A 27,452-nucleotide genomic window follows, 5' to 3' on the forward strand; every position below is an offset into this window, starting at 1 on the left:
CATCCACAGTCTGTCTTTACTGTGACTTTCTGCAATAGTTTAAAATATTATTAATCATTTATAGAAAGCTTATGATGTGCAAGGCACATATACTAATCCATTTAATAACAAAAGCTAGAGAACCATGTAAAGTTTTTTTTAAGTTTTATAAAACTTATTAGAGGCTTAACTCTTCCTCCCCTTTCTCAGCTTTCATTCAGCGTGCTTCTCTTGCAATCAATTGCATTTATTACCAGTTTTAAGTGGTTAGGTTTTCCTTCCAAATGGAAACACAAAATAATTCAAACAGCAGTGTGAATTCTGGACTATGAGGGCAACCACTATTTGGTGATAAACGCTACCATTTGCTCACTATATGCCAGGCACTGTGCCAACAGCTCTAATTGCATTATGTCACTTAATCACTAAGACAACCTTATAAAGTTACTCTTAGTGTCCTCATTTTACAGAAGAGGAAATGCAGCCCAAAGAAATGAAATCATTTGTCCAAGTCACACATACATTAAGTGGTGAGGATGGAATGTAGACCCAAGCTGTCAGACTCCAGAACCCATGCACTGAATCTATTTTCTATACTGCTTCCCTTTAAACTTTTCAGAGACCATTAGAGGAACATACAGCTGTATGGTGGTTAATTTTATGCATCAACTTGACTAGGTTGTGATGTCTAATTGTTAGGTCAAACACTGGTTTAGATGTTGCCGTGGTGGTATTTTGTAGATGGGATTAGCACCTAGTCAGTTGAAGTAAAGGAGATTACCCAGGATAATGTGGTGTGTCTCATCCAATCAGTTGGAGGACTTAAAAGCAAAGAACTAGGGGTTCCAAAGGGAAGAAAATAGGGTGCCTTGCCTTCTCTGAGTTTCCTGCCTGCCAGCCTCCCCTACAAAATTCAGACCTAAGACTTCAACATCAAAACATCAAATCTTCTGGAATTTCCAGCCTGTCGGCTTTGCCTAAGAAATTTGAATTCAAGACTTCAATATCACTCTTACTGGAATTCCCCTGTCCTACAGAATTTGGACCTGCCAGCCTCCACAACTGCCAGAGCCAGTTTAAATTTCTTTATACACGTATACATGCAAAACACTCGTGTACACACACATCCTATTGGTTCTGGTTCTCTGGAAAACCCTAATAAAAGCTATATCAAATTTTGTGCCCCAAGAGTCTTTATCAGTAGAAGGACATGAATGCAAGGTTAATTTTTTACTGAGATTCCTATTTACTCCCATTACCATTGAATTGGAAAAATAATTTAGAATATAGTCATTACAATTTCAAATTCTATTAAATTAGGTCTGGCATTTGTAATCTGGTAAACAAGAGTAAGATTCAAATTAACTCAGTAAAATGGCCCTACACAAAGCAAGCTCTAGGGAGTAGCCTTAGGAGACCAATGAACCTGGTAGCAATTATTGTCAGTCAGGAGGCGCATAGACCAACTACCACAGCTAATCGTTTTTTGGTAGAGTCCTCAAACTTTCAAACGCTTTTAGTTACTAGCCGCATTCTTTTACTTTGGATATATATTAATTTCAAAAAGAGTTTATTTGGAAGTATTCCAGCAAGTAACATTGTTCAAAGCTAGATGTTTTTAGGTACTTAATTGAGGTGTTTCAGTATCCAAGGTGTGTATTTGGTTGGCTTGCCTTAAAATTTTTCCAGGTTACAATTATGGAGGATATGTTCTTCGGAGCTGAACTGTAGAGCCTGTCACTCATTGATCCATTGGGTTAGGACCAATAAAAATTATTTTCTAAGGAGAATTTTGGCCCTGCCTGTGGATGTTCCTTGGGCTCACTACTATTGTCAGTGCAGGCATAAGCCCTTCTGTTTTCCCAGCTCTCATGAGAGGATTTCAGTCTTATTCCCAGCTTGACTGTTTATCCATGCCTTATCATGATATTTATTAGGAGTATACCCACAAACTTAGCTGCAAACCAATAATTATCAAAAGCTTATCTTCAGCCCTATGGTTGTAAGGATGGTCTTATGTGTTAAAATCTACCCCAACCTTTGGCTCAACAAGGAGATAGGATGGCCATCCTAGAGTGTATAGTAATGACTCCCAATAGAATTGATTTTATTTTATTGAATAATCTAGATTGTAGAATGCAATAAGCAGCAGTTCTTGTAAACTTGTATCTATGGTATGTAACAAAACAGCATACAATTAATAAAAGTGTCCTACTTATTTGGTTTAAATATGGCCAAATATCAGACGAAGTTCAGTGCCATGTCAGTTGACCTTACTTTGGAGTTTGTGTTTCTGTGTGATGGAGCTGGACTCAGATGTGATCTTTGTTCACAAGCCTCTCCTGTTGCTTTTACCGGAACTGTAGTTGGTGCTGGGGTTTAATATATACCCAGGGGACCTGAATCTCTGGACTGACCATGTGATAGCCAGGCCCTGAGCCTCAACAGACTTCAGCTCCTACACTCTGGTTTATTGGACTTAGCCCACTGAGCTAACATGGAGTTGAAGGTCAACCACCACACTATGGAGCTTAGAGTGCCTACAACTGAAAACAGGAGGATTGCATCCAGCATCCATGTGGAATCTAAGCCCCCTCTTGTTACAGATGTGGAGTGGACACAACCATTCCAAGGTCCACAGGATGGAGGAATAGAGTGTGGATTAGAGTGGACTTACTGATAATCTATTCATGAACTATTGTGATTAGTAATCAAAGAAAATGTGGCATTGGAGTGGAGAAAGTGGCCATGGTGGCTGCTGGGGGTAGGGAATGGGAGGAAGAGATGAGATGTGGAGGCATTTTCGGGACTTGGAGTTGTCCTGGGTGATGATGTAGGGACAGTTACTGGACATTGTATGTCCTCCCATGGCCTACTGGGTGGAACGTGGTAGAGTGTGGACTATGATGTGGACCATTGACCATGAAGTGCAGCAGTGCTCAGAGATGTATTCACCACATGCAGTGAATGTCTCATGATGATGGACAAGGTTGTTGTTATGGGGGGAGGAGTGGAGTGAGGCGGGTGGGGGGTATACGGGGACCTCATTTTTTTTAATGTAATATTAAAAAAATAAAGACTAAATAAATAAATAAATATGGCCAAATATTAAATACTAAAGACATAAGGGAAGAAAAAAGTTTTTAAATATATATGGCTGGGGAGCAGATGTAGCTCAAGTGGTTGAGTGCCTTCTTCCCATGTACAAGGTTCTGGACTCAATCCCTGATACCTCCTAAAAAAATAAAATGAATTTGTTTTATATATATATATTTTTAAACACATTCATATATATATATATATATATATGACTGAAAAAATTACTTAGGATCAGAAAACAATTTACCAATATCTATTGTAAAGCATAACATCAACAAGATACTTATGTTAGCAGATCCTGAGCCAAAGACTTGAGTGCAAGTAGTTCATTTGGAAAGTGATTCCAGGGAGGCACAGGAAAGGACATAAAGTGAAACAGGAGGGGAGAAAGTGAATAAAGGGTGTGCAAATGAGCAATTGGTACTCACATCCCCTGGGAAACCTCTGAAAAGCAAAGTAAAACAGATCTCAGAATCTTCTCCCTAGAGGACAGGGAAGCGAAGACTATCATTTCCTATGACCAAGTGACTCCCCTAAGGGCAAGGACCCCTAATTCTGCAGAGCCACAAGTTGCTGGGGCAGGAAATGCAAATCCTCAAGTGAAGTGGGAGTGATGGTTAGAGGGGCCTACCTTTTGGTGCCTGCACCCATGCTTTTTAGCTATTGAGAACACAACCCCATATAAAGGCCATTGGTTCAACATATAGTCTACACCTCAAAGACTAGGTTGCTAACTCTGCAGGGAGTTATCCCCAGATGACATCTTAACTGAACCTTTTTTAAGTTTTTACTTTGAAACAATTTAAAATTTATGGGAAAGTTGCAAAAATATTACAAAAATAATACATAGGACTCCAATATACTCCCCACCCAGATTTACCAACATTTTTTCCATTTTAAAAACAATTTATTCAAGTATTTCATTCATACATGAACATATATAAGCAATAATTGTACAGCAAAAGTTATGGACTTACAAAACAAACATGTGTAAGATCACCATACAGGGCTCCCATACATTACTCCATCACAAATAACTTGCTTTGATGTGAAACATCAATGATTTGATGTATACAATCAATGGCATTTGGTATAATCAGTGAATTGTGCATTCATCACTTCAATCAATAGTAGAGCATTTTCATTACTAAAAAAAAAAACAACCACTATCATACCCAAATGTAATATAAATATAAATCCTATGATGTGATTTCACCATTTCTATTCATTTGCAAACAACTTTTTAACCAATTCTGCACAGATGACACCTCAGCTTTCCATTCTCTAACCACGTTCTATTTTCTGGGACTTATATTCTAGCTATTAACCCCATGAGTTTGTTGATTATATTTAGTTCATAATAGTGAAATCATACAATATTTGTCCTTTTGTGCCTGGCTTTGCTGCACTCAACATAATATCCTCAAAACAAACAAACAAACAAAAAAACATAATGTCCTCCAGTTCATCCATTGTTGTCACATGCTTCATGACTTCATTTCTTCTTACAGCTAAATAATATTCCATTGCATCTATATACCACTATTTATCCATTTGTCAGTTGATGGACACCTGGTTTGCTTCCATTCTGGGCAATTGTGAGTAATGTCACTATGAACATCAGTGTGCAGATGTCTCTTTGTGTAACTGCTCTCAATTCTCCTGGGTATATACCTAGTAATGGTATTGCCAGGTCACATGGTAGATCTATAATATATCTAATTTCTTTAGGAACAACCAAACAGACTTCCACAGTGACTATACCATTATACATTTCCACCAATAGTGAATAATTGTTCCTATCTCTCCACATCCTCTCCAACACTTAGTTTTCTGACATATTTTTTTGGAGGTACAGGGGATTGAACCCAGGACCTTGAACTTGGGAAGCAGGTGCTCTACCATTGAGTTACATCCACTCCCCCAGTGAGAGGTGTTTTTTTTTCCATTTGTTTGTTTGTTAGTTTTTAGGAGGTAACAAGGAACAAACCCACAACCTCATAAATGGAAAGCAGGCACTCAACCACTTGAGCTACATCCACTCCCCTCTGACTTTTTAATAGTGGCCATTCTCATAGATATGAAATATCTCATTGTATTTTAGATTTGCATTTCCCTAATCGCTAGTGATGTTGAATATTTATCTTCTAGGAATTTTATGGCCCTGTTTTTTTATGTTTAGTTCCTTGATCCATTGTGTTGATTTCTTGTAGAGGGAGTAAGATAGGGGCCCTCTTTCATTCTTTGAGTTTGGATATCCAGTTCTCTCAGCACCATTTGTTGAAGAGACTGTTCTGTGGCAGAAAAATGGACTTAGTAAGCTCAATAAAAACCAGTTGACCATACAGGTAAAGGTCTATTTCTGAATTCTCAGTTTGATTCCACTGATTAATGTGTCTATCTTTATGCCAATATCATGCTGTTTTGACCACTGTAGCTTTATAATTCACTTCAAGACCAAGAAGGGTGAATCCTCCAACTTCGCCCTTCTGTTTAGGATGTTTTTGGCTGTTTGGGGGACCCCTTTCCATTCCATATAAATTTTGTAATTGACTTCTCTATTTCTGTTAAGTAGGCTGTTAGAATTTTGATTGCTATTGCATTGAATCTATAAATCACTATGGGTAGAATTGACATCTTCACAGTATTTTATCTTCCAATCCATGATCTAGGAATGTTGTTCCATTTGTTTAGGTCTTCTTTCACTCCTTTTAGCAGTGTTTTGTAGTTTTTTGGTGTTTTTTTCTTTTAATACAGTTCATTTACATTCCTTGTCAAATTAATTTCTAGATATTTGTTACTATTGTGAATGGAATTTTTTTCTTGATTTCCTACTTAGCTGGCTCATTACTAGTGTATTGAAATGCTACTTTTTTTTTTTAAGATTAAAAAAAAAATTTCTCCCCCTCCCCCCATTCTCCCTGTTGTCTGCTCTCTGTGTTCATTCGCTGTGTGTTCTTCTGTGTCTGCTTGTATTCTCATTAGGCAGCTCTGGGAACCAATCCTGGGACCTTCTGGAGTGGGAGAAATGAAATTACTCTCTTGCACCACCTCAACTCCCTGTTCTACTATGTCTTCTTATTTTCTCTCCTCTGCGTCCCTTGTTGCATCATCTTGCTGCGCCAGCTCTCTGCGTTGGCCAGCACTCCTGCATGGGGCAGCTTTCCCTTGTGGACCCGCACTCCATGTGGACCAGCTCACCACATGAGCCAGTTTGCCTTCACCAGGAGACCTTGGGCATTGAATCTTGGACTTCCTATATGGTAGACAGGAGCCCAACTGGTTGAGCCACATCCATTTCCCTATGCTACTGACTTTTGCCTATTAATCTTCTATCCTGCCACTTTGCTGAACTCATTTATTAATTCTAATAGCTTTGTTGTAGATATGTCAGGGTTTTCTCAATATAGGATCATGTCATCTGTGAATAGTGAGGGTTCTACTTCCTCTTTTCCAATTTGGATGGATGCCTTTTATTTCTTTTTCTTGCCTAAATGCTCTAGCTAGAACTTCTAGCACAATGTTGAATAACAGTGGTGACAGTGGGCATCCTTGTCTTGTTCCTGATCTTACAGGGAAAGCATTCAACCTCTGCCCATTGAGTATAATGTTAGCTGTGGGACTTTCATACATGCCCTTTATTATGTTGAGGAACTTTCTTTCTATACCTACCTTTTGAAATGCTTTTATCAAGAAAGATGCTGGATTTTGTCAAATGCCTTTTCTCTATCATATGGTTTTTTTCACTTTGATTTCTTAATGTGGTATTACATTAATTGGTTTCCTTATGTTGAACCACCCTTGGATACCAGGAACAAAACTCACTTGATCGTAGTTTATAATTATTTTAATATGCTGTAGGATTCCATTTGCAAGTATTTTGTTGAGAATTTTTGCATCTATGCTCATTAGAGAGATTGGGTTGTAATTTTCTTTTCTTATAGTATCTTTATCTGGCTTTGATATTAAGGTGATGTTGGATTCATAAAATATGTTCCCCCCCCCCCCCCTTTTCAGTATTTTGGAAGCGTTTAAACAGGATTGGCAAAAATTACAAGCCATATTAAGATAAAGGAAGATATGACTCAGGCAAAGGAAAAAATCAAAGCTCCAGACTAGACACAGACTTGAAACAGCTAATCAGTGATTCTACTTATATGAAATAACTAGAACATGCAGAATTATAACAATGAAATCAGTTTAGGAGAAAAGCTGTGAAGTGGGACTTAGAGTACTTTGCAGCTGACAAATGACAGGCAGGACATGTTAATGATAAAGTAGTTACAGCCTAATTCACAAAAGCTACCTATTTTTCACTTTCTAGAATGAAGCAAGAAGTTAAGAAATTCTTTGAGTTAGTGCATGGTACCTCAGGTGGGAGCACAGTGGAGAGCTGTGAGAGCATCATCATAGGGGCTGTGATGGTAGGCTCTTGTGTCAACTTGGCCAAGTAATGTGCCCATTTGTTTGGTCAAGCAAGCTCTGGACTAATTGTAGTGCAAGCACACTTCCTAAACTTTAACCATCAGTGAGTTGATTGCATCTATGGCTGATTTAATCTATCATCAATATCAGTAATAGTGATGTTTCATCCAGCCTGTTGAAGACCTTAAAGGAGAAGTGATTTCAGCATTCAAAGAGAGAATTCCCATCTCTCCTTCAGATAGCCAGTGTCTCCTGGGGAAGTCACTGAAGACCTTCATTGGAGTTCCTGGCTTGCAGCCTGCCCTGCAGAATTTGGAATCATGCATGCCCATGGTTGCATGAAATGATTTTATAAAATCCTTACTATTTACAGATCTCTCCTGTCAGTTCTTCACACCTCCTACTAGAGAATCTTGACTAATATAGGGACCCTGGAGAGCAAGACAGGTTGGACATCATTAATAATCATGGCTGGCTTCCAAATACCAGTAGCAAGACAACTTCTGTAAATTATAGATTAATGAAAAAGGCCAGTAATCATACATTAAGATTATAAACAGCACTTCAAAACTTAAATATATGAGGACTGTGCTTGCAGCAAGCTTTCACAAGACAAGGCAACCAGGCTTTTTCTTCTCATGTCTGGCATGAAGAGCACTCTTATGACCATTGCAAAAACCTCCCTCACCATTTTTGGTGTTGGCTGAACACTCCATGTACTCCAAGGTGCCCATCCTATTTGCCACATCCCTGCTTCCTTTGTGTTTTATAGGCTCCTGCTTCATCTTGGCTAATTCTGGTCTTGGGTGCTGATCATTCTGTAGCTCTTTCTTGTTCCCAGTCAGATGATGGGCACCTTGGGACAGAAATGCTTAGGATGTTTTCTAAACTATCAGGGCTGTCCATGAAGAAACACATAAGTGTCCAGGTAGAAGAGGGGGTCAGGTGGTCACAATCTTCCTTCCCAGTCATGTCCCACAAAATCTCCACCTGCTTTCCATCCACTTCAATATCTGCCACATAGTTCTCAAACACCATAGACACTTAGACCCCTGGGAACTGGTCCTTGCTGGAGACTATGAGTAAGGAGGTCTTGCCAAGATTCCAGCACCAACCATCACCAATTTCTTTTCAGTGGCAGTCACTGCCTACAAATGTGCTGCAGGACACATAGCCAGTGTGGCAGCTCTACAAACGACCTTGAGCTTTTCAGATGTAAGATCCTCAGGGTACAACTCTGAGTCCCACCTCTTTGTGACGAAGATGCTGCTCGCAGCTTTGCTAGTCATAAATTCAGAGAAGAATCGCTGAGTAAAGGGCAGCCAACCAACAAGAGACCAGACAGAGGACTGCAGATGGTGGGCATTCCAGTCTCACAAGAGGGCCAGCTATAGCCGGAATGCTGGCTGTTGGAATTTTGATTGGAATTTCAATGAATCTGTAAATCCCTTTGGGTAGTATAGACATCTTAATGATGTTAAGTTTTCCAATCCATGACCATAGGATATCTTTCCACTGATTTAGGTTTTCTTTAATTTCTTTCAGGAATGATTTGTAGTTTTCCACATACAAATCCTATATATTCCCCATTAAATTTATTCCAAGATATTCTATTCCTTTAGTTGCTGTTGTATTACCTGAAACTTTTGCTAGCTGAAAGCCAGTGCAATATTGTATCAAGCTGGCAGCTTCCAGTGATGTAGTATATGGTAGAACTGGTGGATCCAGTAGTCATGTGCCCATTATCATAACCTCCTTCACCATAAAATGGGTCTTGTGGTCTGAGATAATGTTAAACGGGGTCTCATGTGGGTTATTTAGGCATTCTGTAAGCCCACAGATAGCTGAAGAAACTCTTCAAGCAGGGATAACAAATCCAAATACACAAAAAGTATCAATTCTTATAAAATGAATTGCTTCTTTCTTCATAGTAGAAAGAATCTAATGTAATCACCTTGCCACCAAGTGGGTGGTTGGTCTCTTCATATGATGCTTCCACATTTAGGGATTAGTATCAGCCTCTGTTGTGAGTAGCCAGGTCAGCCTTGTTGATAGGAATATCACCATGCACAGCCTCCATCCTTGCTACCGTGATTACTCTGTTCATGGACCTGTTGTGCACAACACCAGTTGGTATCCAAAGACCAAGGCTGGCTACCCTACTAGAAAAGTCAGCCTATCTACCTGGTTGCTAAGTGCATCTTCAGTAGGAAATGCTCTGTGGTGAATATTTAGAGATTCAAAGATCCATACACCTCATATCTATTCCCTTAGGTTCATTCACATACCCCTTCCCCAGACATCTTTTTCTCTAGTCATTCCACCTTGCCCCTTCTAGGCACCTAAACAATGAACCAAAACAACACCACCATCCAAGAATATGTGTTTACCCTATGACTATTTATCATTCCATACAAAGGAGAAAACCCAGTGTATTGCTTTATCCAGTGGGAATATTTCTTCTCACCATTGTCCTTTAGTTCAGTCTGAGTTGGGCTTAGTGTGGCAGCAATCCATACTTGGTTCACACCAAATTATCAACCAAACCTATTCATAACCAGTCCATTTTTTTTAATCCCTCTACCAGTTAGTCATTGTAAACTTTCCACAATGTCATAGGTGGAGCTGAAGTATGGAGTCAGTGCAACAGAGGTAGGTGACTTAGAGGTTTGGGCCATCTGTTTCAATAATTTACTGTGCCCTCTGAATCTGCATATGCCTAGCCCAAATTTGCCATCTCCTTGTCGTGATAGATTGCCATCATGTACACTCAACCTTATGCATGGTAAATCTGAGAATACTCAGCTTATCATGGGAACTTCTGGTCATATATTTACTTGTATTTATTCTCTACTAGGGACTAGAAGTATGCTAGGAGCTGCTGGAAGAGGCATGCCTTATTCCAGGATCCTGGGGTTCTTTTCTCTGATTCTTCTATTGGATCTTGCCAAAACTCCATTCTGTGTCTATATAACACAGATACTGCTGGCACCATTGAATTTGTTGGATCATATGGTTGGTGTCGCAGGAGAACCTGGACCTCTTAAAGAGCCCTATGTTATTTTGATCTCCATTCAACCTGGCAGACTTCTTTGCCATTAAGTAAACAAGTCAGAGTAGTATTACCAAGTGTAGTATATGTTGCTTCCAAAATCCAAAAAGGCCCAACAAATTCAAGATCTTTTTTTTAATAGTAGGAGAAGTGAAGGGCAACAGTTTTTCCTTTACCTTGAAGGTATATCCTAGTATGACTTAGAATATTGGAACTCCTAAAACTTTCACAGATGTGTCAGACCCCTATATCTTTGCAAGCTGTATTTCCTAATCTCTGGCATATCTGTATCTTATAAGGAAATCCAGAGAACTTGACAATTCCTGCTCATCAAGTGTGATTTGCATGATGTCAGATATAGGGCACCAGTGAGATGTTCTGCAAAATGGTCAATTATATTATGAATGAGCAGGAGAGTTAACATAATCCTGGGAGAAAACAGAAAAGATATATTCAGAATTGGCTATACAATTTGTAGGTCCCACTACAAAATGAAAATGTGGGACTTCTTATTCAAAAAGTATGAACAATTGCAAGATGGTGACAGCAGAGCCAAGAATGAGGCCCTTCTTGACTTGGGGCCTATTTGACTGAACAGATTGCATGTCCATGAAGCTGTCCTGGGTATACTGCTGTCCTTTCCATGTAAAACAAACTCCTTTTGAGTCTCTTTACCGAAGGAGATTGAAAAAAAATTGGCAAAATCAAAGTCTGCATACAAAGTTCCAGAAGTTGTGTTGTAGTAGATATTAGGTACTAGATCTGGAACAGCTGCTGTGATTGGGGCTACCTCTTAAATTTACAGTGGCTCATTTGCATGCAATCCATCTTCAACTTGATGCATTTTTATTAATAGAAACCATTCAAATGATTTGGTAAGGGATATATGAATGTGGCCACAATGTACACACATATCCTTTAAGCCTTTGGGGGATGCTGCCAGTGGTAGTAATATTTGCACTTTCACCTAGGAAGTGATATCACTTCTGTAGAAGCAATCATTAGAGAAAATCTATAAGATGGAATAGTTTTAGGAGCTTCCACTTGTTATACTTCCATTTTCTACCATAATGCCTTTTAGTCCACAGTTAAAAGAATCCTTATGAGGGTTCTGTCAGGAGTCAAGGACATCTATTTTGATCATGCATTTAAGTACTAGGGAAATGACCATGGTGAGGGAGGAGAGTGGCTACCAAAGTAAGATTGGGCCAGAGACTCATTATAACATGTCCTTTCTGGTGTCCTGTTATTGTTGTCAGTTCAGACCTTATGTCAAGCAACTGAATAGGTCTAGGTATTCCAGTTTCCCAGGTATACAATTACTCTGGTAAATGGTCATAAATTTCTTTGAAGAAGGATTTGGAAGATATTTATCATATAAAGCATATTTGGCATTGCAGGGCCTTCCTCAATGGGACTCAACTCCTTTAATCAATGAGCTCTGAGAGTTGGCTCAGATTTGAAACTAAGTGAAGGATTCTGACTTTCCACTGTGACAGTTGACATCAGCCTTCTATTCCACTCACAAGATCTTGACATTTTTTGTTATGTAAGTCAATCAATACCCTCATTAGCTGCATACTTATCTCACCCCTAAGAGCATCATGGACTAGCAGCAATCACCACAGAGCCTTGTGAGTCAGGGCACTCTTGTTGCTATCCTGACCTTGTTTCCAGCTACAGTAGTATAGCCATCTAGCTTTTGACAATTAAGTGCTGCTTTCTGGCCTTTGCTATTTCAGAATGACTCTTTAATGATGTTGATGGCCTCTCACAAGGGTATTCTTCACTGCTTTGTGAAAAGGAATATTCTCTGAGTCCTTCTAAGGAAACTTCTTGGCTTAAGTTACCCTCTGATCTGTTATAATGAATCCATCCCAACATGTCCATCTCTCTAAGCCTCCTGACCCCTTCACACTCTTGCCAAGGCTAATCCAGCATCTCAATTTCATTTGCTGTTGGCCACCATTTGTAGCCACAGTTTAAGAAGCCATATCTTCATATATTAGGGAATAGCCTAAAGTGACCCTGTCAAGAAGTTAAACCCTGAAATACAAGGAAATGAATGCCATCATATAAAAAAAACTCACCTTTCTCCAGCTTTATATTCGTGCCTCACCACCCCAGTACAACAAGATCCATTCTAGTACCTGGTGATAAATCAGTTCATACTGGCACATATTCACCAGCTCCTCCAGCTCCTTTTATTTCCTCCTGTAGCTGCTATTCGGCTTCCCCAATCAGTATTTGCTGCGAATTGACCCTTTATTAATCTAGAGGCCATGACAGCAGACAAGGAGCAGAGGATAATATGTATCTTCTTGCTCACTAAGGTGAGGCCTTCACATGGTCCCCAGGCAATGCAAAGCTGCTCTTATCTAGCAAAGGAAAGAGGACTGTTACCATTGACTTGAAGAGATCAAAGAATTAGGAGCTCAAGTGTCTCAAAACACCCACCCAATTCCCCCTGCCAGGTGTCAGGAACTTAGTCCTTCACAACCAGGGTCTTGGATAGGAGACTCACCAGGGGTGTGAGTTTCAGCTTCCCATGTAGGTCTGCAACTTTTACAATGAAATCTTGGATCTGATTTTCAGCAAGTCTGCTTTCTAGCTGCAGGAGGTGAGTGTCTCTTTAAATGCTTCCTTGATGGCCTTTTGACTTTCATTGTGGACCTTAAGTTGTTACTTGGCTGAATCTTTCCTTCTCCTTCTAAAGCTTCTCGAGCAGGAGCAGAAGTCAGCCAATTTTACTATCCTTATAATTATCATTGCTCTTATCTCTTTCAAGCAATAGTATAATTTTGTATGCCAGTGCTTCCCTTCCTCCTGTTCCTCATTCCAATTCATCATAGGTGAGAATCTCAGTAATTGTGAAAATAAAGAATGTCAGAAGTTGTTACCACCTCATCTAGCACCAGCAATGGCATCTGTATGGCCATGTCACATGAGTGGTGAGTGGTGAAGTCCAGATTCCCTTCCTGAGTGTCTGATGTCCAAAGTCACTTCTGATACCAACCGCCTTGGTATAGAATCCCTCAAAAGCAAATCCTGAGGCCAGGGCTTGGGCACAGGTAACTTATTTGAAGGACAAAGGAGGACATGGAGAAAATGAAACAGGGAAGGGAGAGAAGCCAAAAAATAAAGGGTACAGGGAATGGATGTGGCTCGAGCAGTTGAGCACCTGCCTCCCACATGGAAGGTCCTGGATTCAGTTCCTGGTGTCTCCTGAAAAATCAAAAACAAACAATAAGCAAAACAAATGATAAAACCAACTCAGGGTAGCTGATGTGGCTCAATGGTTGGGCACAATCTTCCCACATGAGAAATCCCATGTTCAATCCCCGGGCCCCAGTACCTCAAAAAATAAAATAAAGGGATAAAGGGTACATTAATGAGTGAGTTACCACTGTAACCACCTGGGGTTCAATCCCAGTGGGGACCCTTTGTAAAACTACCAGGAACCTGCCTCAGAATTATCCCACTAGAGGAATGGGAGGTTGAATTTCACTTTACATCACATCAGAAGTTACATGATGTCTTTATGATCTCTCTTTTGCTGATCAACAGGTTCTGGGGTTGCCATTCTGCAAGATCCATTCTCATCTATTTGGAATTTTGATAAGCTTCAGTATTTATCAGCTGGAATTCTCCTGTAAAGCAGTACTTTTCTTTATCAACTATATGGGTGCCCTAAAATATAATATCTATAGGAAAGGCAAGATAATGCTCCCCTCTTTTCCTTTATTTACCAATTTTCAGCAAAGTGAGTTGGTGCTTGTCATCCTTCAATGATGACCAGTGATTTTTTAAAGTGTCATTGTGAATTCATGGATTTTAAAAAATATTTGGGGAAGAGGATGTGGCTCAATTGATAGTGTCCACCTACCATATAGGAGGTCCAGGGTTAGAACGCAAGGCCTCCTGGCCCATGTGGTGAGCTGGCCCATGTGGTGAGCTGGCCCATGCGCAGTGCTGATGTGTGCAAGGAGTGCCCTGCCACGTAGGGATGTCCCCCATGTAGGGGAGCCCCACGCACAAGGAGTGCGCCCCGCAAGGAGAGCTGCCCTGCACAAAAAAAGTGCAGTGACACTGCACACACAGAAAGCTGGCACAGCAAGACGATGCAACAAAAAGAGACACAGATTCCCAGTGCCACCGAGAATGCAAGTGGACACAGAAGAATACACAGCAAATGGACACAAGAGAGCAGCCAACTCGGTGGGGGGAGGGGGGGAAATAAATAAATCTTTAAAAGAAAAAACATTTGATGTGTCCATTTATTATTTCCCTCTTCAATTTCTTTTGTTGTACATTACATGGTTCTCTCAAATTTCTGAATATCTTTGAAAAGATTTAATGACAGCTTTTGTTCTAGACTATCCTTTAAAGGAGGTTTGTATAGCAAACAGCCTTGCAAGACAAAGATATTGTCACCCTCTGGGGCAGAGGGGAGATTTGCTGGCTGAACAGTATATTCAAAATAATGTTAGATTTACCTGCAGTCTATTTAAAAGATTGGGGGTTCCTAATCTCGGGTTCCTTGACTGTTTCACAAACCCAGATGTGTGCAACATCCTCCTGGGCCCACTGGTGCATTGCTTCCGTGGGGTTTGGGCACAAGGGGAACTGACGGGAACCTGAAGCCCACGTTGCCTGAGTGCCGTGTGTAATAACGTCTTTTGTCTGCCACCCAGGAGTCTGGTGTTTTCTGTGTGCATCCATGAAGTAGGGGCAGGTTGTCTTGGCTTGCAAGTAGGATTAAATCTCAGATCGTTTATAGTTCCGCACAGTGGCTTTACTCATTTCCCAAGATGAATACTAAATTACTTTTTTTTCCCTGAATATAGTTCTCACTGTGTCCCATAAGTTTTATTGGAAAGTATTTTCTCATTGCTTTCAAGGTTGTAATTTCTTTTTCAATTTCTTCTTTGACCAAATCTTTATCTAGGAATATGCTTCTAATTACCAAGAAATTAAGAGTTTTTAGCTATTTATTGTGAGTCGGCAATTTAGCCTAAAAGTCTCTAATTTTCATTACTTATTTGTGAAAATTTTAACTGTTCCATGTTCATAGCTACGTTTATCATAAGGTTGTGTGCTTTTTAAAAACCTTTTTATTTTGAAACAATTTTAGAATCACAAGAGGTTGCAAAAATAGTACAGAGTTCCCATGTGCCCTTCACCCAGCTTTCCCCTATGATAACATCTCATATAACTACAGAACATATTCAAGCCAGGAAACTGACAAGGGTACATACAATATTACTAACTAAGCTACAGACATGATTTTGGATTTCACCAGTTTTTTACATGTATTCTTTGTGTGTGGGGGTGTTTAGTTCTATGAAATTGTGTTACATGTATAGATTCATGTAACCATCACCACAACCAGGATACAGAACTGTTCCACCATCACACACACACAAAATTCCCTGGCACTACCCCTTTATAGCCATACCTTGCCTATTAAGGTTTTTAATCCATTTTTGCCCACTTTTCTTGTCTATTAGGTAGGTCCAATTCTGAAAGACATAAAAGTTCGTCACATTTTGCCTGAATTTCAAATCATTTTAAAAATGTATGTATGATGATTGACACACAAATTGAAAACAGTTATCTTTTTCATACAATTCATTTTTCATACAATTAAATCAATTCATAATCTTTATCCTGATTATTTTTTTAAAGATTTATTTATTTCCCCCCCTTCCCCTCTTCCTGCCCTGTTGTTTTTGCTGTCTGTGTTGTCTTCTCTTCTCATTTTCTCTCCTCTAGGATTCATCTGGAGACCTCTGATGGGGAGAGAGGTTCCCTGTCAGTTGCGCCACCTCAGTTCCTGGACTCTGTTGCACTTCACCTTGACTCTCCCCTTTGTCTCTCTTTTTGTTGCATCATCATCTTGCTGCATGACTCACTTGCGTAGGGCACTGACTCACCACGTGGGCACTTGTATGGGCATTGGCTTGCCACACGGACATACTCTCCCTTCTTTTGCACCAGGAGGCCCCATGGATCAAACCCAGGTCCTCCCATATGGTAGGTGGAAGCTCTATCACTTGAGCCTCATCCGCTTCCCCTGATTATTTCTTTATCCTTAAATTTCAGCCTGTCCGATAATATTTTTCCACTCCTGTTTTCTTTTTACTTCTGTTTACCTGATTACTATTTGTCAACATTTTCACTTTCAACCTTTCTTCCTCACTTTGTTAGATTTTGTACACAGCATAAACTAGTGTCTGCTTTTTAAAAAAATTTTATTACATGGGTGGCAGACTTGGCCCAGTGGTTAGGGAGTCCGTCTACCACATGGGAGGTCTGCAGTTCAAACCCCCTCCTTAACCCGTGTGGAGCTGGCCCATGCGCAGTGCTGATGCGCACAAGGAGTGCCCTGCCATGCAGGGGTGTTCCCCGTGTAGGGGAGCCCCACGCACAAGGAGTGCACCCCGTAAGGAGAGCCGCCCAGCACCAAAGAAAGTGCAGCCTGCCTAAGAATGGTACTGCCCACACGGAGAAATGACACAACAAGATGACGCAGCAAAAAGAAACACAGATTCTCGTGCCGCTGACAACAACAGAAGCGGACAAAGAAGACGCAGCAAATAGACACAGAGAACAGACAACGGGGGTGGAGGGGGAAGGGGAGAAAAGTAATTAAATAAATAAATCTTAAAAAAATTTTTTTATTACAGTAGTTGTGAACTTAAACAATCATGCATAATGTGCAGAATTCCCATACAACACCCTTCCATGAATACCTTACATTCTTGTGGAACATTTGTTACAGATTATGGGAGAACATCATCAGACTATAACCACTAACTCTGGTCGGTCTTAAGCAGGGGTTCACAGACCCCCAAGGGCCCATGGAAAGATTTCAGGGGGTCCGTGAACTTGAATTGAGAAAAATCAACTTATTATCTTTATTTTCTCTGACCTCTAACTGAAATCTAGCATTTCTTTCACTTACGAATCTATGCAATAAATTACAGTAGTATTCATTTCACATCACATTTCAGTTGTTGCATATCTCAAAAAATCGCTTACATTCATTCATACTTCAAAGTAATGGTAGTCGTTAGACCCAACTCTAGTTGAGTGTCATAAAACTATCTGCTGCTACATTATGAGAAGGGGTCTGTGGTTTTCACCTGACTGGCAAAGGGGTCCATGGAACAAAAAAAAAGTTAACAACCTCTGGTCTATAGCATATATTTAGTATATTTAATGACTACTTTTTAATGGGAAAGTAAGTCCATCCACATTCAGTATATTGACTAATACACTTTGCTCCTTTTATTAAAAATAAATTACTCATTTTACATTATTGTTTTCTATTTTCCTTTTCCAGGATTTTGTCAGTTTGTTCAGATTGTTCTTCATTCCATTTTTTTGTCCTTTGTTAAAACATAAAAATTGCATATTTTTTCCACTCAATAAAAGGGTATCTTTCTTTTCTTGGCTTATAATCAGATACACTTTTCTTTCCTTTTGAAATGAGATACCGTGATATTATATTTCCCACAAATATGCTCTCTTTCCTTCCTTCCAATAAGACAAGGATTTTAGAATATTTTCCCTTCTTCCCTCTCTCTCACCAGTTCTCACTTCCACAATCCCATATAGACCTTTAGGATGCTTTGGCATCTTCCCTTTCTTTACTGTCAACTCCTGCATTTGAAGTTAGTTTAGTTCTTGATCAGTTTAGTTCTAGACTATTACTAGAATTTCCTTTGGAGAATATCCCTTCTTTATGAATGGTGCACATTTTCAAGTGATGTGATGTAATTTGGATCTCTATTCAAGTGTGTGTGTGCATGTGTGTGTGTGTGAAAGTATCTCATCATTCTTGCCTGGAATTCAATGCAACCTTTAAAACTACTGACTCAGGGAAGCAGCTGTGGCTCAAGCAATTGAGCTCTCATTTACTATATGGAGGACCTGGGTTCAATCCCTGGGACGCCCTGGTAATAAAAGGAAAAAGAATCGCCTCTGCTGGCATGGAGAGGTGCAGGCTCCCATGCAGCCCACCCCGCATGGTGAAGAGATCCACCAAGAAGACGATGATGTAGCCAGACAGAAAAAAAACAAAACTACAGACTCAAATCTCTCTTCAGTTCAGAGAAATCATCTTCTGTTTTTCTTTGTCTTTATTTAAAAAAATGAGGTCCCCATATACCCCCCACCCCCCTCACCCCACTCCTCACCCCATAACAACAACCTCCTCCATCATCATGAGACATTCATTGCACTTGGTGAGTACATTTCTGAGCACCGCTGCACCTCATGGTCAATGGTCCACACCATAGCCCACACTTTCCCACAGTCCACCCAGTGGGCCATGGGAGGACATACGATGTCTGGTAACTGTCCCTGCAGCACATCTTCTGTTTTTTATCTCTCTCTTCTATCTCTTCTGTTTTGTCTCATTCTGGAACTTCTTTTGTTTTCCTATTAATTCTGCTTTATCTGTTTTCAATGTGTTATTTTCCCCTGATGATTTCCATCTCTTTATATTTTTGCTCTGTGCTTTGCCTGCCACTTTATATTCTAATCCACTGATTTGGACACCTTTCTCCTCTAATTCACCGATTACTTTTTTTTTTTTTTTGGCTTCAGAAAGTCATTTTTTGTGCTTCATTTGAAACTCCAAAAGTGTTGTTTTATGTCATTTTTTAAAGGAAAGAAACTATTATATTTTGAGAAGAAAATGCTCCCTTCCATAGACAGGGGATTTGTGGTGGTAAAAATGATCACTCCAGTATCTTACTGCCCCAGTAGAGGTAAAAGAAGATTCAAGGGAATTGGGGGGAACTTGACGTGCCTCCTTACTTATTTCACATAGCAACTCTTACCATTATTTACACCTCTTCAACTCTTCCCCTCCGTTTCTCACTTCTGTCTTTCTAAAGCACAAATACAGCTTTGCCTGCTTCAAATTTGGTATGTGTGTTTATCACACCTAAACTTTTGTTCCCGGCCTTTGGGGTGGTATTCTGCTTTTTCTATCCTTTTACTGTCTTCTCTCTTTCCACCTCTGTGACAGTTTGAAGCTTTTTGTGGATCCCAGAAAAGATCATGAACTTAGAGCTAATAATTCCTGTGCATGTAAATCTATTATGGGTGGAAAGTCTTGATTAAATTACTTCTGTTAAGTGCCTTTGATTAGATTGCCTGACTCAGGCTGGGTCTTAGACCTCTTCCTGGAGTCCTTTATAAAGAGGCATAAAAGCAGCAGGCAGGCACAGAGAAAAGGCCACAGGCACGGAGAAACGGGCCCCAGGAGTGCAGAAAGGAGCCCAGGAGAGAGGGACATAGATGGAGCAGCCAGGAGCTGAAGCAACGAGGCCCCGAAAAGAAGCAGATGCCTCCAGGGGCCTGCCATCTGAGAAAGGACTCCAGGATGGCAGGCCATTGGACTCCTGATGATGCCTTGATTTGGACAATTTCCAGGCCTCAGAACTGTAACCATTCAACCTAATAAATTCCCATTATAAAAACAAACCCATTTCTGGTATGTTGCTCCCCAGTGGCTTTTAGCAAACTAAAACACCCTCTCAACTTGTCCTCTTCTCCTCTAACAAATATCCTCCAGTTTTTCCCTAGCCTGTAAAAAATCTCTCCAGCAGTCCATCTTCTATTCTAATTATTATTCTATAATCTCCTTCCTTTTACTGCTCTAACTCCTCTTGCTTATCATAAGTCAAACTCTCTCCTTAGTTTGTGGAAACAGGCCTCTGAATAAGAAGTATATTATACATGAATCTCACTAGAGCAGATTGGGAAAAACTCCCACATTTTCTTATTTTCAGCAAGAGCCTAAATAGCAGGTTGTGAAACATGCTTCTAACACTGGTTCTTAACAGTTTTGGGGCTAAGAAGCCCTTGGAGAATCTGATGAAAGCTAAGAAAACTGTCTTTGAAGGCACAAAGTTTCTAATAAAATTTCAGAGTGTTCTTGGATTCCCTGGAATGGATCAATGGGCCTCAGAATAGACCCTACTAGCTTGAGTACAAATGTGAGCAGACGATACGGACATCTGTCTAAAATATTCTATGGCTAAGTAAACTTACATATTTTTTAAAAGCAAGTGATATTTAAAGATTAAACTATTCTAATCTATTGTTAATATAAATCATAATGGTGTTAAAATAGATAAGACTTGTTTAAAAGAAAAATGTTGCTTTTTAAAAAAAATTTTCTTCTTTTCTATTTGAATATACCTAGGGAACATCCTATGAATGTTTTTTCAGTGCTATTGCCTGGGTGTAAAATAGCAAAGACAGGACTAGATGACTAAGTGAGAGAATTCTGTTGATCTGTTGTAAAGGCTGAAATAAGCATTGTTCTTAAAAGTGGGTGGTGGTGGGGAGGGGGGCATATGGGAATCCCTTATTTTATTTTATGTAACATTTTATGTAAACTAAATTTCTTTTTAAAAAATATACATATATATTTTTTAAAGTGGGTGGTGATTTGATTTTTCCTTATAAATGTCCTTTTTTTTCCTACCATATTCCATGCAAAATTACTAGTTTTTATTTTCTACTGGAAAAGTACTTTTCAAATGAGAACAAACAGTTACCAACAAATAAATATTTGGTGACATAATTAGCTGCATTCCATATTTTCTATTGGGGCAGCAAAATCAATCTTACAGGAAAATGTTTTGCTTTATAAATGGCTTCATAAAGTCTATGTCCAAAGGGATACATTTTTAATTGCTCTATTTTCTCTTCTTACTTATTCCAGGAAAGAGTACATCGGTATGAATTACGGGTTTGTTTAATTTGAACCCAATTTTACAATATAGAAGCCCGTTAAGAAACATCACCCTGTGTACCTGTCCAAATAAATAAATTTCATTAAGAATCTGTCTGGACAGTGTGAGCAAATTAGCCTGGGGAGAACTGCCCTTACTTCCCACAAAACAATTTCTGAACGGAGATGGTTCCCATAGCTCAGGGAACAGTAGAGAGGAAGGTGATAAAATGAAATGGTGGGTTCAGAGAAGCATTTAGAAAATATGGAATAGCCAGCCCACTAAAAAATGTAATTAATCAAAAGAATTAAGAGAAAGATGGAAAGAATGGAAAGATAAAGCAGAATATACTCATGGAGATATCCTGAGCAGAGATGGTTCTAATCAAATGTGAATGTGGAAAATCAAATATTTAAAATGTAAGGCTAGAGAGGATATAAAAGTAAAATTTTAGGATACGGAAATAAGTCAAATGAAGAAGAAATAATATACATAAATGTTTCACAGAAGCATTATTTATTAATATGGGAAATAAAATATTTACCTAATAGGATAATAGTTTAATAAATTACAGTAGTAACTATGGATTATCATGAAATCAGTAAGATGACAATTATGAACACTGTGAAATAAGTTTATATAAAATAAAACCAAAATTATTTATACTATGATTATAGTTATACACCAAATGATTATTCATATTTGTTAAAGAGCAACCATGACCATGAATAATGTAACTAGTTGCTACATTAAAGTGCTAAGAGCAGTGAGGAATTTTATTTCGTAATGCTGTAGAGGTGTATTTTTAATTATTTTCAAGGTTAGAACAAAGAACAAGTGTTTCCTCAGTATGATGATTATCTTTAACAGGCTAATATGGATCTGAATGACGTAATTCTCCAAGAAAGGAATTATACGTACTATGCTCTTATCTCTCAGCTCCCAACGCACCCTTCTAACCACGCTCTGTGCTGCTGGGACTGGACCTGCAAATCAGCTGGTTCCCTTTCCAGCACTGCCAATAGTGAATGTACGGAGAGGCCGCCGGTAGGAGGAGGGGAGAAGAGACTTGCTCCTTTCTGTTTTCTTGCCATCCCTCAACCTGAAAGTGGCTCTTTGTTCCAGCTTTCAATTCTCCCTCCTCCCCCATCTTCTGAAACAAGTTCTTTGCAGCCCTTTGGGGTAGCAGCACTAGCTGGGGCACCGACCCCCTTCTTCACAGAGCACAGCTGCCTGGGCATCGTCTTCTGGGCTCCTGAATCACCAGAAGCCAGGCAGTCTCTCCTCCTCAGAGTTCTCCAAGGCCAGACCTAAACTTCTCAATTTTGATCACCTCCACCTCTTCCTTTATTCTCCCAGACCGGGGATGGGTATCTATCGCCTTGTCCTAGTTTGCTAAAAGCTGCTGAAAGCAATGTACCAGAAATAGGTTGGCTTTTACAATGGGGATTTATTAGGCTGTAAGCTTACAGTTTCGAAGCTGAGAAAAATTCCAGATCAAGGCATCGTCAGGCAATGCTTTCTCCCCAAAAACTGGCTGCCGGTGATCCTGGACTCCTCCCTCACATGGCCAGGCACATGGCGGTGTCCGCTGGTCTCTCCCTTCTCTTCCGGGTTTGGTGCTTTCAGCTTCTGGCTTTCTTTCTGCTTCTGTGGCTCTCTCTCTGCTTTTCTCTCTGTATTCATCCTGGTTATAAAGGACTACACTAAGGAGATTAAGAACCCCCGGGTCACACCCTACTGAAGTAACCTAATCAAAAGAAGGTCCTCCCTCCAACAGGTCCCTAACCACGGGAATGGATTAGCCCTAAGGACACGATTTTCTGGGGTCCATCCAGCATCAAATTGTCAAACCCCTGTCTCCTGGAGGTAAGTAATTACAGAGCACCCCACTTTGCATTTTAAGTCCCCCAATACCTTATATTAAATAGTCAATTCCTTACATAAAATTCTATTTTTTAAAATAGCTAGCATGGTTTCTTTTTTCCTGACTGGACCCTGACTGATACAGGAACCTGAAGATTGGAACCTACAGTCTAAGTCAGGTAAGAGATCATTTAAATGCAGAGCGCTAAGGATGATTTTAGGTGAAGTTATCTTTTAAGAATTTGTGGGATGGAATCATCAGACTAGTAGAAAAATCATTAAGCAAAGGATGAAAAAAAAGAGAAGAGAAGGAGGGACAGGAAAAGCAGGATATGCTCATGGAGATGGGTGTCAATAACCAGGAAACAGTAAGCAAAGACAATAATCGACCTTTTAAACCACTGATCTAATTCATTATTAAAGCAGAGTAAGCAATAAATCCAGAATGAGTAATAAATTCAAATCATCCTGAAGAATATATAAATTTAAATCTCCCTCTTTTCTCCTTGCCCCAGAAATACCATTGTTAATTTTTTTTAGACTTCCAGAAATTTGTTCTGCATATGTGAGCATCTCTTTTTAGCTGTCTATCCATCCTGTGCTTAATACTTTATTCCTGTGACAAGTAAATTGAACGATATGAAACTTGTTCATTTTCCTTGTATCTTGTGGTACTGACACATGTAAAAAATGGATGTGCTTCTGAATGTACTGGAGGAAAAAATGCTGGGGAGGAATGTCATGTCCCCCTGCCCACACAGGAAGGATCAGCCTGTGCTCCTCCAGTGATAAGGGCCCTCTTTTTACCCTGGGAGCTCATTTAGAATAGCACTTTTTATAGGACTCCTATCGGGAGGTCTATGTGTCTGATGTACACAGGCAGTGGACCGTTATCCCCAAACCCAGCATTGTACAAAAATAGGAAAAATCTATTCGTAAGTCCATAGTTTTCAAACTGGACTATAAGGTAGAGAGCATGCCGCCATGCCTAGTACCTTGTATACATAAAATCACAGAGTAAATATGGCACATCTCTGTTGTATGTCAGTTTTCCCTGGAGACTAACAAGGTGGGGGAATGTGGATGAAACATACTCAGCTATAACATAATCCAACACTCATATGAATAAAGTTAAACACCATGACTTCAAAGAAATTTTGTTGATGACACATGGCAAACACCACCCTCAGAGAACATCTGAAATGAAGCACCCCCACTGTAGACAGGGTGGCTGGGTGCTGAGAGCAGCTGAGTAGGATTGTATTGGTCTCTCTGAAACTGAAGCTGAGTCAGGCAGCCAATACCTTGTGTAATCTTAAATGACATTCTTCCTACCTTGGAGCTCTATAGGAAAGAAAACTTAGTGAATCCATATTCTAAAATCCATATTCTAGTGCCTGGTGGGCACCCTGAATTGAAGGTTCAGTCACCCTTAGCTCACTACCCACTTCCAGGCTAAACAAGAGAAGTCTAAGAAGTCTAAGGGAAGAGTGTAGAAATCATTATTTGGAAAGAGGTAAAAGTGCACTTGAGGCTTTCTCTCTTCCCTCCTTAGAGAGGGGAGGTGTGTACTCCATTCACCTCTTGGCTTGGATGGGAACCTAAGAACCCACTCAGAGTTTGACATGGATTCCCAGGAATTGGGAGGGGAGCGAAGGGTGCAGTAACAGGTATCTAGAACAGCCTGTAGCCACAAAAACCATGACACTGGCTACCTCGGGAACAACTTGCCCTCTGGAGTATGGTGGGACAAGGACGTACTCATCTTTCCCATGGGCTGGATGTGGACCCTGTAGAAGGGGTTCATATTTCCATGTTCCCGAAAGGGTCCCCTCCCAGGAGGACGTCCGGAGAGGTAAGGTGACATCAAAAGGGGGTTCTGTGTGGGGTGGATCACCTGGTGGTTAGAGGTTTGGGGGGTCTTCAGGGACCAAGTGAAGGAGGTTCTGTGCACACCAGGGAACTGTGGGCAGGAGGTCCCTGAAGGGACATCTTGGAAGAACCTACAAAAACACTCTCACTTGGCATAAGATCACAATTCTCACTGGTAAGTAAGAACTTTTCTGTCCTGATCTGTCCCTCTCTACTTCCCAACCCTGGAGGAGCCAGAGGCAACGTGGTGGCAGGAATGGGGCATGGGAGTAGAAGGCCAAAGTGGGGACATATTAAAAAACATGCCCCACCCATTTTCCTACTTCAAGTCCTGAATCAGGCTGGGGGAAGAGAGAAGTTTAAAATTGTATGAGAAACCAAAGGTTTAATTTTAGCAGGACTGGGGTTTTTTTTATACTTAAAGAAAGGTGATTCTTTTTTAGTTCCTGACAATGACCAGAAAAGCTATGGCTTCTGCCCTAGATTTCATCCAGGGCGTTTCTTGGATGCCTGCGAAGAATGAGTGGACAGATGTTGTTTAAAGGGGCTTTGGTGAGAAAGAATAAAGTCACTTTCTGCTTTCATCCTACTGAGGTCAGCTTATTAATAAACTGGTGACATTTCTATAAAAAGAATGTTCTGACAAAATGGGGTAGTCAGCGTGAAACTGGAAACTGGAAGCCCAAGGAGCAAGAATCTGTCTTTGGACTCCAGGAGTGATGGGGCGGGGGGCATGCCTGGGCAAAGAGATCACAGTCCAGGACTCCTGGCAGGCATATGGGGTGGCAGTAATGGATGCCTTGTGCTATCAGAAGTTCCTGACACTAGCCATGAGGTTTATCCACTTAAAGTTCCTTGTTTGAGGCAATGCTCACCGCGCTTTCCTGATAAATGCCCCAAGAGGTGGGCAATTCATGGGCAAGAAGCCTTGAATAGGTAGTCTGCATTGTCATCATTTTTTAAAAGTAAGGTAATAAAATTGGCATTCTGATTTATACATCAGTCTACTGCAGGTTTGGTTAATTTGAGCCCAACCATTCCCACACACTCTCGGGTTTTAGTTTCTGGTCCTGGAAAGTTTAGGTCTGGGTTTCAGATCAGTGTTTCTACAAATAAGTTACCACATTCTGGTAAGACACTGCTTCCCGTGCCAGCCTGCCACCCTGTTACTCTACTCCATCTTTGTCTGAAAATGCCCCACTGGTTCTTGTTTCTCCTCCTAATTAATTCAACATTTTAGTGATATCTGTGGGTCAACTGCATTCCAAACTTTGTGTTTGTGACTGAGGATTCAATGACGAAAAACACACAGTCCTCTTTCAGGGAAATAGTTTGAATTTCTGATTCTGGTCTCTAGGTTTGTTTGGCAGTTAACCAGAGACTCCCCAACTTTGTGTGAGTTATGACAGAACCTTTAACTTTGAGGGGCACCACCTTTTGATTTTCTACCACTTGAGTATATCCAGGCACAAGAGAATCTATTTTCAGTCATATTAACTTATTTTATTCCATATATTACAATGATAGCATCATTCTGAACAAGCTGATAGGATGAATAAAATTCTCGATTGACCTATACATCCGCCCAATGAGCTTTCTGATACTTAGAAAACTCAAGATCTGTTAACAATTTGCATAACCTAGATACATCAAAGTTAAGGTATGTATACCCATTTTTTTTTTTTAGAAATCTTAAATGTAAGGAATTTATTAGTTATTCAGGCATCCAAAACCTAGGCCCACAAAGATTTTTAATTCATTTACACTGACACATTAAAATTATTAAAATTATTCTCAATGTGCCTATATATTTTATATCTTAATATTTTTAATGTTCTATTCTCAAGATAAACTATTAAAACCTTATTAGATTTGGCTACCAAAACCAATATAGAAATGTTCATACAAGTGCATTTACAGCCATTCTTAGGCTGAGAGTCATCCCTGCTCGGTACTTAGAATACAGTTGAGCACTCTTCAGACAACAGGCTGGATTTAATGCCTGCCCTGTTATACCCCCAAAATACAACCACCAAATTAGTTCTAAGATGTGGTTTAGAGCTGTGGTTTTCAAATATTTTTACTCATGAAGACCTATGGATAGCCTTGCATATTTTTAATTGATGTCTATGTTTCATCATAAGTTAAAATTGTTCCAAAGGATTATAATTTTCAGTGTAGTATAAACATTAACTTAAAAATGAACTCATGTTATTCCTTGAAATGTGTCCAGTAGAATCTAAATACCATAAAAATTTCATAACCAGCATTATCCATTTAAAAGTACACTAAGTTCTTTAAAATTCTGAAATCTTTTGTTTTTCTTTTTTTTCCTTAAAATTGTATTTCTAATATACCTCCTTTACAGAATTTATCCTTTAATACATGAAGGACTTCCA

At 39.8% G+C, this 27,452-nt stretch overlaps 1 pseudogene; it reads right to left on the reverse strand.

Moving 5' to 3' along the window:
- Positions 1–8,108: 8,108 nt before the first annotated feature.
- On the reverse strand, positions 8,109–22,556 carry LOC101438316 (transforming protein RhoA pseudogene; annotated as a pseudogene).
- Between the last annotated feature and the right edge of the window lie 4,896 nt (positions 22,557–27,452).

Source organism: Dasypus novemcinctus, chromosome 15, assembly GCF_030445035.2.
Source record: "Dasypus novemcinctus isolate mDasNov1 chromosome 15, mDasNov1.1.hap2, whole genome shotgun sequence".
NCBI lineage: Eukaryota > Metazoa > Chordata > Mammalia > Cingulata > Dasypodidae > Dasypus > Dasypus novemcinctus.